Raw genomic sequence first — 13,537 nt, forward strand, 5'->3', positions numbered from 1 at the left:
CCTATTCAGACATTTCGTTTATTTTGTTTGAACAAGCTTATGGTATCAGTCATGAATCTGCAGCTTCATGGAGAGCAGCGGTCAGGTCAAGATGTTGTGCTCGCTCTACTTTCACAAAGGATCTCCAGCTATTATATAAGTTAAATGACGTAGACCACTTAATATACATTAGCCTTGTTCCTTTATCCAAACTTGGTAATCTCTCCCGTCTCTGACCGTCCTCTTTCTGTGAGCTAAACAGCCTGTTCTAAGACATCATCTACATGTCAAGATTGTATAGGTTTGCTATAATATAATATCAACATGTTCCTATGGAACATTCCTGACAGAGGCCCCCGGCTCCAGGCCCTCTTTTGTTTACATGAAGACTGGTGCAAACCACAGCCTTATCTCAGAGCAGTTAAGTGTAATATCAGGATGGTCAGTAAGTATATGGTTACACTATTGACTTTTAGTACAATGCCTACATTGATACTTAATGATGGTATTTATAGAAAATACACATCATCAGCTGTCTGGGTTTAAAATAAACTGGCACTAATCAGTGCTGTTACCGCTAAATCAGGCAATGAATCAGGCACATGTCCCTCCGTGGTCAAAAACTTCACATACCTGGGGATATAAAATTTCTCCTCGATTGAAATGAGAGTCAAACATAACTTTGGAAACACACTGAACAAAATCTCTTCTGATTTGGGTAGATGGTCCTCCCTCCCCAACTCACTCCGAATTGTGTAGCGAGCGGAGTATCTTTAATCAAGAATAACATTATATCAAGAGTTAATTTCTACAGTTTCTACAATGTTCCCCCTTCCTCCTCCAACTCATTACTGGAATAACTTACAAACTGCTGTAACAGAAGAAGACAAACAATTCCGATTTTTCTGTCAGGTTTAATTGTGACAAACTGGGTCTCTCAGGCCAGTTTTTTATTTTTTATTTTTGTATCCTTTGTGTAATGACTCAGGGCTCTTGGTTGCGATTAGATCAATTTTGTTTCCACGTAACCCTACATTACGAAATAGAATGACTGTGTATGTCCAGAAAAATACTACCCACAAATTGAGGAAATCAACCAAAAGGAGACGAATAGCCACCCATACACCCTGCCAGCCTCGCACATATAAATATGGGTAGACTCAGCTCTCAACTGTCAGAAGTCAAGCTTCACATCACCTGGAGATCTCACACATCAACTCTCAATCTGTGGAAAGGTAAGAAGAAAATATTCCAACATAATTTCTCTAATATGAGGAAGACTTTTCCTTGGGATCCATCCAAGTAAGGACATTCAATATATTTTGTGATTTGTCAGAATTATTTTGTTGGAAGTTCTAATGTAAGTATAAAATAGGAAATAAATACATAAATACATAAATACTTCACAAAATGTTCCGGAACCAACATTTGTTAATTCATTCCCCCTGCCTCCATATTATTGTAGTTAAGTGAGTGAGTTAAGTTTTTCTGAGATTGGAACTGAGTTGAAATGTGTCTGATTTAGTTTGGTTCTTGTTTTTAGGATGAAGTGTGCCGTGGCCTTCGCTGTGCTGATGCTGGTTGTCCTCATGGTTGATCCTGGGGAAGGTGAGTAGGTTCAGTTTTGGAACATGTATGACTTTATAAAATGTATAAAGTGAAATGTAATGCTATAGAAAGATAAAGTTATGAAGTGGATCACATATAAAGTAAGGGGTGCATTCTATATCATGCAACAACATAACTTTTGTTTACTTGCATTTATTCATGTCGGTATAAATGCTGTGTGCACAATGTTTAATTAAGCCCTGGTAGCAGTCTAATGTCGTTATAAAGCACTGTATTGCATGTCCTTTAACAAAACATGCAAAGTGCAAAGAGAGCTTCATTAATATATACATTATTTCGAACATAATCAAAATGATAAAATGGAGGAACAATGTTATGATACTGATTTGCTCTGATGTCATGTGTTCATAAACATTTTTCTCTTTGTTAAATTTAGGTAGCCCTTGCGCTTGCCCTTGCCCTTACTATCCCTACTATGGCCAGCAGCATGACAACCATGGCCAGATAGGAGTCCAGCAGTAAGTTTCATCCTAAACTCACCCACTATCATATTATAACAGTGAGTCTTTCAAGTAATACATCAACTTTATCCTGTCAAATAAAACCTGACTGTGATTCCTTTCCTTCTCCACCAGGAATGGAAATGGAAAACAAGACCTTGACATCAACGGCGGCCTGAATATGAGCTAAATCTTCCAGGATGCAACAAGGAGCCAGTATGATGCTATGCTTTGGGAAAAACAGAAGAGTTGGCTCTTATACTAAAGCTTCTGGCTCTGCAACAATTTGACTAACTACCATACTAGGATTCTCATGTCTCAATGACTCACTGCAGTGATGTTTTCATGTAAAGAAAAAATATGCCCCACACTGCCCTGATGAATAAATCTGCATTATGAAAAGTTAACACAACTCTCAGCTGTGTTTTTATTAAAGTGAATAAATTAGTCATTTGATCTTAAGGTGATGATGAACATTGATATTCAATTTGTCTTGTGCTCTGTTAGTGTGTGTACTGCTTCCATTTAAGTTTTAGTTTAGATCAGGGGTATTCAATTTAAATTTGAAACGCTCTGTCAAACTTTAATAATTCTCAATAATTAATCAGTCTATAGGTCTGGGTCCGCATAGGACAGCGTCTGTGTCAGGATACGTACAACGGTCTGCCATTTGGTGATGTCTGGTTTAGATTATTTAGCACAAACACAGAAGACAACAAGCACAATCAAAGAAAAGTGGATCATATGGCTTGAACAATGTCCTCTCTCATCCTAAGTGAAATTTGCTGTCTCGCAGTCTCTCTGACTATAGACCCTTTTCACAGCAACAGTTTTGAGGTCGTAAATCAGGTGTCACCAATGACATTAATGAGGTCCCTGGCACTAGAACTCCTGAATGGAACCATCATTGATGGTATCGGTTACACCTGCTTTAATTCCTGCTTTACCACCACAAAATGGTTGCTGTGAAAAGGGTCTATAGCGCATATTTCTAGACATTGGTCGGCATCAGTCTGTTCTCACACATAACTAGAGGTAGATGTTATAGATTTGTGTTACATGTCACAATAGTAGCCTATAGGAGCTCACCTTACCATGTCACATGTCACAATAGTAGCCTATAGGAGCTCACCTTACCATGTCACATGTCACAATAGTAGCCTATAGGCCAGGGGTGGGCAATTATTTTTCATGGGGGGCCACATGAGAAACCCAGATTGTTGCCGGGGGCCGAACAAATATTGTCATGCCGTAACCCATGGATAGATAACTTTGATGATAGAGAGGGCCACAAAAACTGTCCTCGCTACCAGGTTTTGCTGAGAGCCAAACGGTGCCAGCACGAACAATTTGGTGCATTTGAAGCCAGGTTTAGAGGAATAACTCATTTTAAATTAACAGTTGTGATGTCATTATTCAGTCTTAACCACCAATATTTGATCCTTTTCTCACTCACTCCTATGTCACCACCTGCTCTCAGGGCTTGAAATTAACTTTTTTGACCACCTGCCAATAGGCTGCTAGATTTTAAAGTTACCAGCCAATTAGAATTTCCACTAGCTGAAATATTTTTCTTGAAATAAATCAGAATATGAGTGGGTTAATTTAAGCATACGTATCAGTAAGTGTCCCGGGATGATCAAAGCCTGTGTTGAGGGTCACACGAACAAAAATGCAGTCTTGAAGCTAAATAAATCCAAAACCAATGAGTTATTTGAGTTATTTAAATTTCTACTTCAATGTAGCCTTTTAGTCATAAAGATTATTGAAAGATATTCCATATTCCAGACTGAAATGCTATAACAGAAGTGGAGTATTGGCCAGAATATGACATGAACATTTGGACACTTATTCAGCGGGTATCTTGCATGTTGCGTTCAGGTGCACTGTGTGTGTAAAAAAAAAAAAAAGAAGATGACTGGGAGCAATGTGCTTCGGTGCCCCTTTTATCGAAGGTGATATACAGCAATCCAACAGCCATGCTGACCGGCAAGAACTGCTCCACTCTCTTTCCCATCATGAGAGGATGGAGCCGTGGCTGCCCACTTAGCCCCCTGCTGTTTGCATTGGCACAGACAATCCGTCAATCACCTGTGCTCTCCCCGATTTCTATACGCAGAAGTTGCACTCCTGTATGTTGGGAAGAAGGGAAGAAAGTAAAGCTCGCACACTGCAATGCTCCAGTTGAGTGTTTTTATTTAACACCGATGGGTAACGTTTCCTGCCCTTGTCACCCTGCCCTTCCTCAGACAGTGTGACATAGGACGACGCCATCTTTAAATACATGCATGGAACAGTCACATGACGCAGTTAAGTGGGTCAACTCGGTCATGTGACCGGAAAAGCTTGAATAAAAAAAGTTACATACAAATACAGTTATACATTGTAAAAAATAAAATTATCAAAAGTGAATTTAATGGTATATTGGCTATTGATAGAGAATGAAATTTCACAGCCAAAAGGTAAACAGTGAACCACTTGAAGGAAACCAGTTGAAATGAAATGATGGAGCCAGGAGTCAGAAGAAGTCGTCAGATATGATGTATTGAACATATATCTTGGCCAAGAGATGCACTCTTGTATATTCAAGAGAGGAGCTGCAAATGTATGGTACAAGTTATCTAAATACGTCTGTGTATGTACACAGGTTATCCAAATATGATGTCTATCTGTGTATGTACACAGGTCATCTAAATATGAAGTATGTCTGTGTCATAACTATATGTAACTAAAATGGAAATGTATATGAACTAGTGATTGTCCAAATAAAGGCTAATATGATGTAAATCTTCTCTATCAGCTATACTCCCAACTTTTATGTGGACAGAACCAGGTCTGTGACCACAGAGAAAAACACATCTCCCACAAAATGGGCCTGGGCATCCACTAGAGCTGCCCAGAATGACAGTATACAAAAATAGAAAAGTACAGATAATATATTATAAGTAGCAGATAAAGCAGGACAACTCACATAAGCATTGTACTGCTAATTTGAATGAGTTCCAAAGTGGTATTAATGCCTGAATGCGAAATCTGCACATGTGAAGGAGATATATGTGAATATATGTACATACAGTAATAGGAGGAAAAAAGCTCAATAAAATTGGGTCCAAAAACCCAATAAATATATTTACAAAAAAAAAAAAAAAAAAAAGTGCGGTCTAACACCACCGTCAGGCTAGCGGGCCGTCCTAAAGTGTGGGTATGCTAGAGAGGTGCCTCTATATGTCTTAAACTCGGTGTAAAAATAGCAAAAGCAGGACCACTCCTGTATTGACAATGCTGTACAATGTATCCCACAAATCCTCTTTTTGAACAATATGGCAAGCTGTCTGGGTTTAAAATAAACTGGCACTAATCAGCGCTGTTACCGCTAAATCAGGCAATGAATCAGGCACATGTTCCTCCATCCATCCCGGTGGTCAAAAGCTTCACATACCTGGGGATAGAAATGTTCTCCTTGATTCAAATGAGAGTCAATCATAACTTTGGAAACACACTGAACAAAATTACTTCTGATTTGGGTAGATGGTCCTCCCTCCCCAACTCACTCCGAGTTGTGTAGCGAGCGGAGTATCTTTAATCGAGAATAACATCATACCAAGAGTCAATTTCTACAGTTTCTGCAATGTTGCCCCTTCCTCCTCCAACTCATCACTGGAATAAGTTACAAACTGCTGTAACAGAAGAAGACAAAAAATTCAGATTTTTCTGTAAGGTTTAATTGTGACAAACTGGGTCTCAGCCCAGATATTTTATTTTATTTTTAATCCTTTGCGGACTGACTCAGGGCTCTTGATTGCGATTAGATCAATTTTGTTTCCACATAACCCTACATTACAAAATAGAATGACTGTGTATGTCGAGAAAAATACTACCCACAAATTGAGGAAATCAACCAAAAGGAGACGAATAGCCACCCATAAACCCTGCCAGCCTCGCACATATAAATATGGGTAGACTCATCTCTCAACTGTCAGAAGTCAAGCTTCACATCACCTGGAGATCTCACACTCTTCACTTTGATGTCTTTGACAACACCCTTTTAACGTCAATAGGCCATAAGGTGAACCAAGAAAAAGTGCCTAGAAAGTGATTTTCGTTCCAACTCCCTGGCACTACTTTTTCAATGCATTTTTTCAGAGAGAGCACCCTTATAGACTTTGTGTTAAAAGTTATCCACAAAATATCTGGCAGTTTTTTTTGTCACCGCCCATAATTGTATATACTGTAAATGTGAATGAAAAAAAAACGAAAATCTTATGCTGCTAATTTTGCTTGTAACTTCTTTTCTATTCATGTGAGCTACATAAAATATATCTCAAACTGACATCTATACATGTACCTAAACATCTAAGACAAGTATTGTGCATTAGTATAGCCAAGTGTGAATTTAGACCATGAAATCTAGCAAATTTGTACAAAATACGCTAAAACTTCAGTGATTGACACCAAGCGAAATGAAATATACACATGGTAAATTTAGCAAAACACAGATGTATTATACATCAAAATGTTCAGTTGACACCGTGTAATCAGAGGAAGGAAATTAAAGAAGCACATTTTGGCCCAAGATGGCTGAAATTAATCAAAATGCTCCCTCGCCCCCTTAATTGTGAATAGTGCAAAAATGGTCAATTCTACAATAGATCCATTACAAGTCAGAAGCAACCCAATAATATGGTATGAAATTATTTGTTAATGTCCCTGAACGTTACATTATATTACATTACGTCATTTGGCAGATGGTTTTATCCAAAGCGACTTACAATAACACATTTTTGTCAGCAATAGAGCAATCAACTATGCAGCACAGTCTATGACAACTACAACTTCTGAAGGAACAGTGGTACAAGTTTAGTTTAGTAGTTTTTTTTTTTTTTTTTTTTTTTTAACACATTGACTGCCAGCCGTTTTTTTCTTGCTGTAGGTAGCTTCTGCCAAGCCGTTTTTTGAGGATTGTGGCTCATTTTACAAGAGCCGAGGATTATTTTCTGCTTGGAGTTTGTGAACATACAATATCTCAAAAGTACTAATAGAATGTGTACTTTCTCTGTCTAAAAGAGTTAGTTTGTAGAGTTAGTAGTTATGTAAGCATTAGCAGTTGAATACAGCATGGTTTTAGCGTCAGAAAAAATATTCAGAGATAAACGGCTTTTTGTGAAATTCGATAGAACTGTCACTTTAACCATTCATTTTTGGCATCAGTAAGACCTAAACAATAGTTTTGAACAGTAATTTCCTCCATAACAGCAGTAAACTTCCCTCTGCTCAACTCCTCCCTCCTGTGGGCGTTCTTTTTGGCTGCAGCGCCATGTCACAAGCACTTTCCTACCTTTGCAAATGAAAAACAAAAAAGAATGGGTTGAAAATCCCATTCTAAAAGCCTTTTAGAATGGGATTTGTTTCCAATTTGGTGTCGGACTAGGGGGCAGTCCCCGCTTGTCACCAGTTTGCTTTGCTGCTGCTGTGCGGGTGTGAGCCTGTCTGTGCGGCCGCTCTTTGAGGAAGTCTGGTTAGACTCGCTTGCTTCTTGGAGTTTTGGTTGAGGGCTTTGATGAAGCTTTTGCGATTCTGGTCATATTTATGCTGCGTGTTTCAAAGTGTGTCCCACCCGCAATCCACTATGCAAATCTGCAATCCCGCACCGCCAGCAATCAGCGCGAAATGAAAGCGCCTTCGCCAATCCACCTTCATGAGAATGGCTTCAGTCACACTGCTTTTTGCTTGCCTTCCTCCTTCCTTGTCGCCACTTAGTGGGTCGGTGGAATGGGTTGTACACGTTGTACACGTCCAATACCTATATAAGAGATGTAAAAGGCTTAGATGCACAACCTACCGTCAAAAAAAAAAAATTGATTTTTTTGACGAGTACACTCGTCGCTGGCAGTTAACAGCTGGATTGTGTTTGACGAGTACACTCGTCGCTGGCAATCAAGGTGTTAAGAAAGAGAGAGAAAGAAGTTAGATCAAGAAGGGTCCAGATGGAGCCTGAAAAGGTGTGTCTTTAGTCTTCCGAAAGATCGGCAGTGATTCAGCTGTCCTGACCGAAGGTGGAAGCTCGTTCCACCATTGAGGTGCCAGGGACGAGAAGAGTCGAGATCGACTTTTGAGCCCCCATAGCGAAGGAGGGGCGAGGCGTCCTGCACTGGTGGAGGAGCGAAGGGAGCGCTGAGAGGTTTGGAACCTGACCATAGATTGCAGGTACAGGGGAGCTGACTGGTGTACTGCCCTGTAGGCCAGTACCAGTGTCTTGAATTTGATGCGTGCCGAGATGGGAAGCCAGTGGAGGTTCTGGAAGAGGGGAGTGACATGAGAGAATTTGGGTTGGTTGAATACCAGACGGGCTGCAGCGTTCTGAATGAGCTGAAGCGGTCGGTGGCAGGTAGGCCGGCCAGGAGCACGTTGCAGTAGTCCAGGCGAGAGATGATAAGTGACTGGACCAGGAGTTGAGTCGCTTCTCTTGTGAGAAAGGGACGGATTTTGCGGATGTTGTAGAGGGAGAACCTACAGGAGCGTGCTGTCGCAGCTATGTTGGCTGAGCAAGACAGCTGGTTGTCAAGGATCACCCCAAGATTCTTAGCTGTTTTGGAGGGAAGTACAGTGGTATTGTCAATGGAGATGGAGAGATCTGCAAGAGGGCAGTCTTTCCCTGGGAGGAAGAGTAGCTCTGTCTTACCAAGGTTGAGCTTGAGGTGGTGGGCAGACATCCAGTCGCCAATGTCGTTGAGGCATGCAGAGATGCGAGCCTCGATTTGAGTGTCGGAGGGGGGGAAGGAAAGGAAAAGCTGGGTGTCATCAGCATAGCAGTGATAAGAAAAGCCATGAGATGAGATCACATAGGCAAGAGATCTGATACGTCTGAACGTCTCAGTCTGGCATTCATTACAACAGTCGTTCTCAACGTGGGGTCCGGGGACCACCAATGGTCTTTGAGGGGGTTACAGGGGGTCCCCAAATTCATGAATTATCAAACTTCATCGTTGTTAAATTTACACCATCTAAGACAAGTATTGTGCATTAGTATAGCCAAGAGTGAATTTAAAACTTCAGTGATTGACACCAAGCAAAATTAAACATAAACATAGTACATTTGGAAAAACACTGCTGTGTTACACATCAAAATGTTCAGTTGACACTGTAATCAGAGGAAGGAAATAAAATGGCAAATCCATGAATTATCAAATTTCACCATTGTTTCATTTACAAGAACATTTCATAGAATGTAAAGATTACTACAATATTTGCACTGTGTTGTGTCCTCAGTAGTGTGTTCTATCACTCCATCTCGCTAGAGGGCACTGTTTACCTGACTGTGTGTAGTACTGCATAATATGTTGTAAAAGCAGAGAAGAAGAAATAAGTAAAGTGAAGCTATCGTTGATACCACTCTCTCGGTCTCGTTCTTTAACACATTGACTGCCAGCCGTTTTTTTTTTTTGCTGTAGGTAGCTTCTGCCAAGCCGTTTTTTGAGGATTCTGGCTCATTTTACAAGAGCCGAGGATTCTTTTCTGCTTGGAGTTTGTGAACACAAAGTTCACAAAAGTACTAATAGAATGTGTGCTTTCTCTGTCTAAAAGAGTTAGTTTGTAGAGTTAGTAGTTATGTAGATATTAGCCGTTGAGTACAGCATGGTTTTAGCGTCTGAGAGTGAAAGCTGAGATAATCGCAGTTTTGTGAAATTCAATCAAACAGGCAGAACAGTCATTTTAACCATTTATTTTTGGCATCAGTGAGAGATCAGACATCCAAACAATATAGTTCCGAACGCCCTCTCCTTCAACTCCTCCCTCCGTGGGCGTGTCTAGTGGCTTTCAGCCTGCGTTTGTCACAAGCGAGTGCTCTGCTGCTGCTGCTGCTGCTGCTGCTGCTGCGAGTTTGAGCAGCCTCCCTCCCTGGCAGCGAGTTTGAGCAGCCTCCCTCCCTGGCAGCGAGTGTGCAGGGCTCACTCGTCTCTTGGGTTTGAGAGCCCCGATGAAGCCCCGTGCGACTCTAGGCTTTATGCTGCCCACCCAGTCCATTTCTGGAACCCCCCACCGCAGCAGCGCGAAAGCGTCCCCGCCTACAGTATGAGAATGAGGCTCGTTCGTTTCTGACTGTAAAATCGCCAAGCCATTTCCTTGAGAATGGAGGAAGCAGCCGCGGAAGGCGGCTGCTTTTGGTTGACTTTCTCTCTGTCGGGAGAGGACCGTCGCCACCTAGCTGGTCGGTAAAATAGATTATACACATTCAATACTTCCAATATCTCCATAGGAGACACGGGGGGCATTGATCCACGTAGCACCGTCAAAATTTTTTTTTTTTTTTTTGACGACTCAACTCGTCGTTGGCAGTGAACGGTTGGATTCTGTTTGACGACTCAACTCGTTGTTGGCAGTGAACGTGTTAATATTGATTAATAGTTACTGCGTGAGCATACAACACACTGTCATGTATCAACCTACGACACAGATAGTCATGTAATTCTGGACAAAATCATATCTAGCAATACAAATATTCACATTTGAATCAGAGAAACAAAAACGTTAGGGTTGTGCTACAACCCAGGTTTTACGAGTGAGAACGAGAGCTCTCACTAGTGCCTTAAACGCTGCAACGCAGCCCTATGGAAGACTGTTATTTTGCTCCAAAATTACTTTTCATTAAAACCTGACCACCCACCCCTAGGTGGCGTGGTACCCCCTAGGACTGACACGGATCCACGTGACTACGTCACGTCCTGCCAGTCCAGGGAATAATCACTCTAATTTCTTCCAGCCCGCTGAGATCCGACGCACCCCGTGACGCATCGACACAGCAAGGCTGGGTAGTGAGAGCTCTCGTTCTCACTCGTAAAACCTGGGTTGTAGCACAACCCTAACGTTTTACTTCGTTTCGAACTCAAGCTCTCACTAGAGCCTCCATTCAACCGACCTTGCTGCCGGGAGCACCCCACAGGGCGACCCGAAAGGCACCGGTGAACCACAGCCATATGGCAACGTTTATGCCTAACCGTCTGACATATTAGAGTGGCAACGATACTACTTTCTTGCCACTGACAGCACCGCGTGCGCGAACTGCGCACCGGACACGTCGAGACTGTAGTACCTGACAAAAGTGTGATGAGAGGACCATGAGGCCGCGGCACACATGACCTCCACCGACACACCGCGCAACAACGCAGAGGATGTCGCAACACCTCGCGTAGAAAGCGCCTTGATACCCTCCTGGGGAACCTTGCCCACGGCAGAGTATGCCAACGCGATCGCCTCCACTATCCAGTGTGATAAGCGATCCTTGGAAAGGGGTCCGCCCTGGGCCCTTTGCCCAAAGCAAACCAACAGCTGATCTGTAATGCGTAAAGAACGCGTCCTGGCCACATAGGCCGAGAGCGCCCTTACGGGGCACAGCATGAGCAAACGTCTCTCCTCGCCCGTCTCTAACTGAACGGCGGGGGACAGAATGCTGATAAGTCTATGACCATAGACCTAAAGCTGACATTAATAATCTCAGGTTGGTACGCCGGGTTAGGTCGCAACGTAACCCTGCGCCTATCATTACCACACAGGCCTGCTGCACCGAGAGGGCAATCAGGTCACCAACTCTCTTTCCTGACGACAAGGCCAGCAGCAGCGCGGTCTTTAAAGACAGAACCCTTAAATCGGCGGAGTCCAAGGGCTCAAACGGATGACCCGTTAGCCCGTCCAGCACCGTAACCAGGTCCGATTTGGGGGAAAAAACGCACCGCGACGGCGGGCGCAGTTTACGCGCTCCCTTCATGAGGCGCAAGACCAAAGGGTACGCCCCCACGGGGCTCCCTTCAATCCCCCTATGGCAAGCAGAATCGCGGCTACGTACACCTTAAACGACTGCGGGGACTGACCCGCGTCAAGCAGGCTCTGAAGGAAACAGAGAACTGGTCGCACACTGCAGTTCACTGGATCCACGCCCTTACTTGCTGCATAGTGCATCCCACATTATCAGGCAAACCCTGGGCTAGCAACTGTTCCGGTTCAGGAGCCAGACCGCTAGCTTCCACCTGCCTGGGGAGGGGTGGAACACCTCCCCCTCCGCCTGGGATAGGAGATCGGCCCGTACCGGCAATGCCCAGGGCGGATCTTGCGCCAGGGAGACCAGGTCCGCAAACCATGTCTGCCTGTGCCAAACAGACTAAAACGAGCCGGAGGCGCTGTTCCCTCACCCTGTCCCACACCTGACGGATCAGGAGGGGTCGGGGGAAACGCATAGAGCCCCTCCCTTGGCCACGCGTGCGATTTTAGCGCGTCATGACCTAACGGGGGCTGTCCTCCTGGATCGAGAACCACAGTGGGCAGTGTGTCGCGCGCCGCGATGCGAGAGATCGACGCAGGCGCGACCAACCCTGGCCCAAACCTGTTCCATCACCCGAGGGTGGAGGCACCACTCCGTATAACGGGGATTGCCTCGAGACAGCAGGCCGGTCGTAACTCCGCCGTCCCGGCAGATAGACCGCTGACACTGAAAGGAGACGGGGAAACACCCACAGGTGAATCCCCGCTATGGTTCAGCGCCCCCGACCGCACACCGCCCTGTTTGTTCAGGTGGGCGATCGCTGCCCTATTGTCCGAGCGAATCAGCACATGGTGCCCATGTGTGAGCCGCTGGAAGTGTTACCTCCGCAGGCCGGGGGGACTGCGGAGGCAACGTTCTCTTTCGAGTCTGGCCGCACGCGGACTTGTCCGGCAGTGCGGTCCCCAAGAGAGCTCCCAACCAACAATGGGCCCACGGCGCCATTGATGGTGGGCTTGTCCTGAGGCAGAGCCCGGCGAATCGCCTTCAGCTCTAGCACGTTTATGTGGCGAAGCTCCTGAGCCTCCCACCGGCCGTTCGCCGAAAAATGCCCGCAAATCGCACCCCCTCCCCAGAGGGAGGCGTCTGTGCGAATTACCATCCTGAGCGGGACAGGGCCCCACCGAGTACCTCTCGAGAGGTAACGGGGGTCCGCCCATATAGCCAGCGCCTGCCAGGCCTGACCTGTCAGAGGAACCCTGCGATGACGGTCCCCGGCCGAGTCCAGGCGAAGCCTGAGAACCATATTTGGACCACGAGAGCATGTGTAGCCTCCCTAGCGGGAGCACATGCAGTGCTGAGGCCATCAGGCCCAACATTACTGTGCACTGATGCACTGACACCGAGGGCACAGACCTAACGTCCTTGGCTTGCTGTCCGAACCGTGCGCGCCTGTCGCTCTGGCGAAAGGCTCGCAGGAAGTATAGCTCGAGCCCCAGGAAGGTCGCCGCCTGCGCTGGGACGAGGCAACTCTTCTGCCAGTTCACCAAAAACCCTAAGGTTTGCCGGTGATCGGTCACCACCTTGGTATGTTCCGCGGCACAGACCCTCGAGTCGGCCGCTAAGAGAACGTCGTTGAGATATAGGAAGGCGCGGAGGGGAGCCACGGCTGCCTCCACGCACACCGTGAGGGTTCGCGGGCTCAAAGACATGCTGAATGGCAAGCCACAGAACTCGTAAG

General features: G+C 44.9%; 1 long non-coding RNA gene across 1 annotated transcript; it reads left to right on the top strand.

Moving 5' to 3' along the window:
• The first annotated feature begins 1,126 nt into the window (after positions 1 to 1,126).
• On the top strand, positions 1,127 to 2,516 carry LOC310799014. The gene is made up of 4 exons (XR_014553799.1): positions 1,127 to 1,214; positions 1,523 to 1,587; positions 1,985 to 2,066; positions 2,184 to 2,516. It is a non-coding gene; the product is annotated as an uncharacterized lncRNA (long non-coding RNA).
• The last annotated feature ends 11,021 nt before the right edge of the window (positions 2,517 to 13,537 follow it).

The sequence above is a fragment of the Poromitra crassiceps genome (assembly GCF_964638095.1).
Source record: "Poromitra crassiceps genome assembly, chromosome: 27".
In the NCBI taxonomy this organism is placed as follows: Eukaryota; Metazoa; Chordata; class Actinopteri; order Beryciformes; family Melamphaidae; genus Poromitra; species Poromitra crassiceps.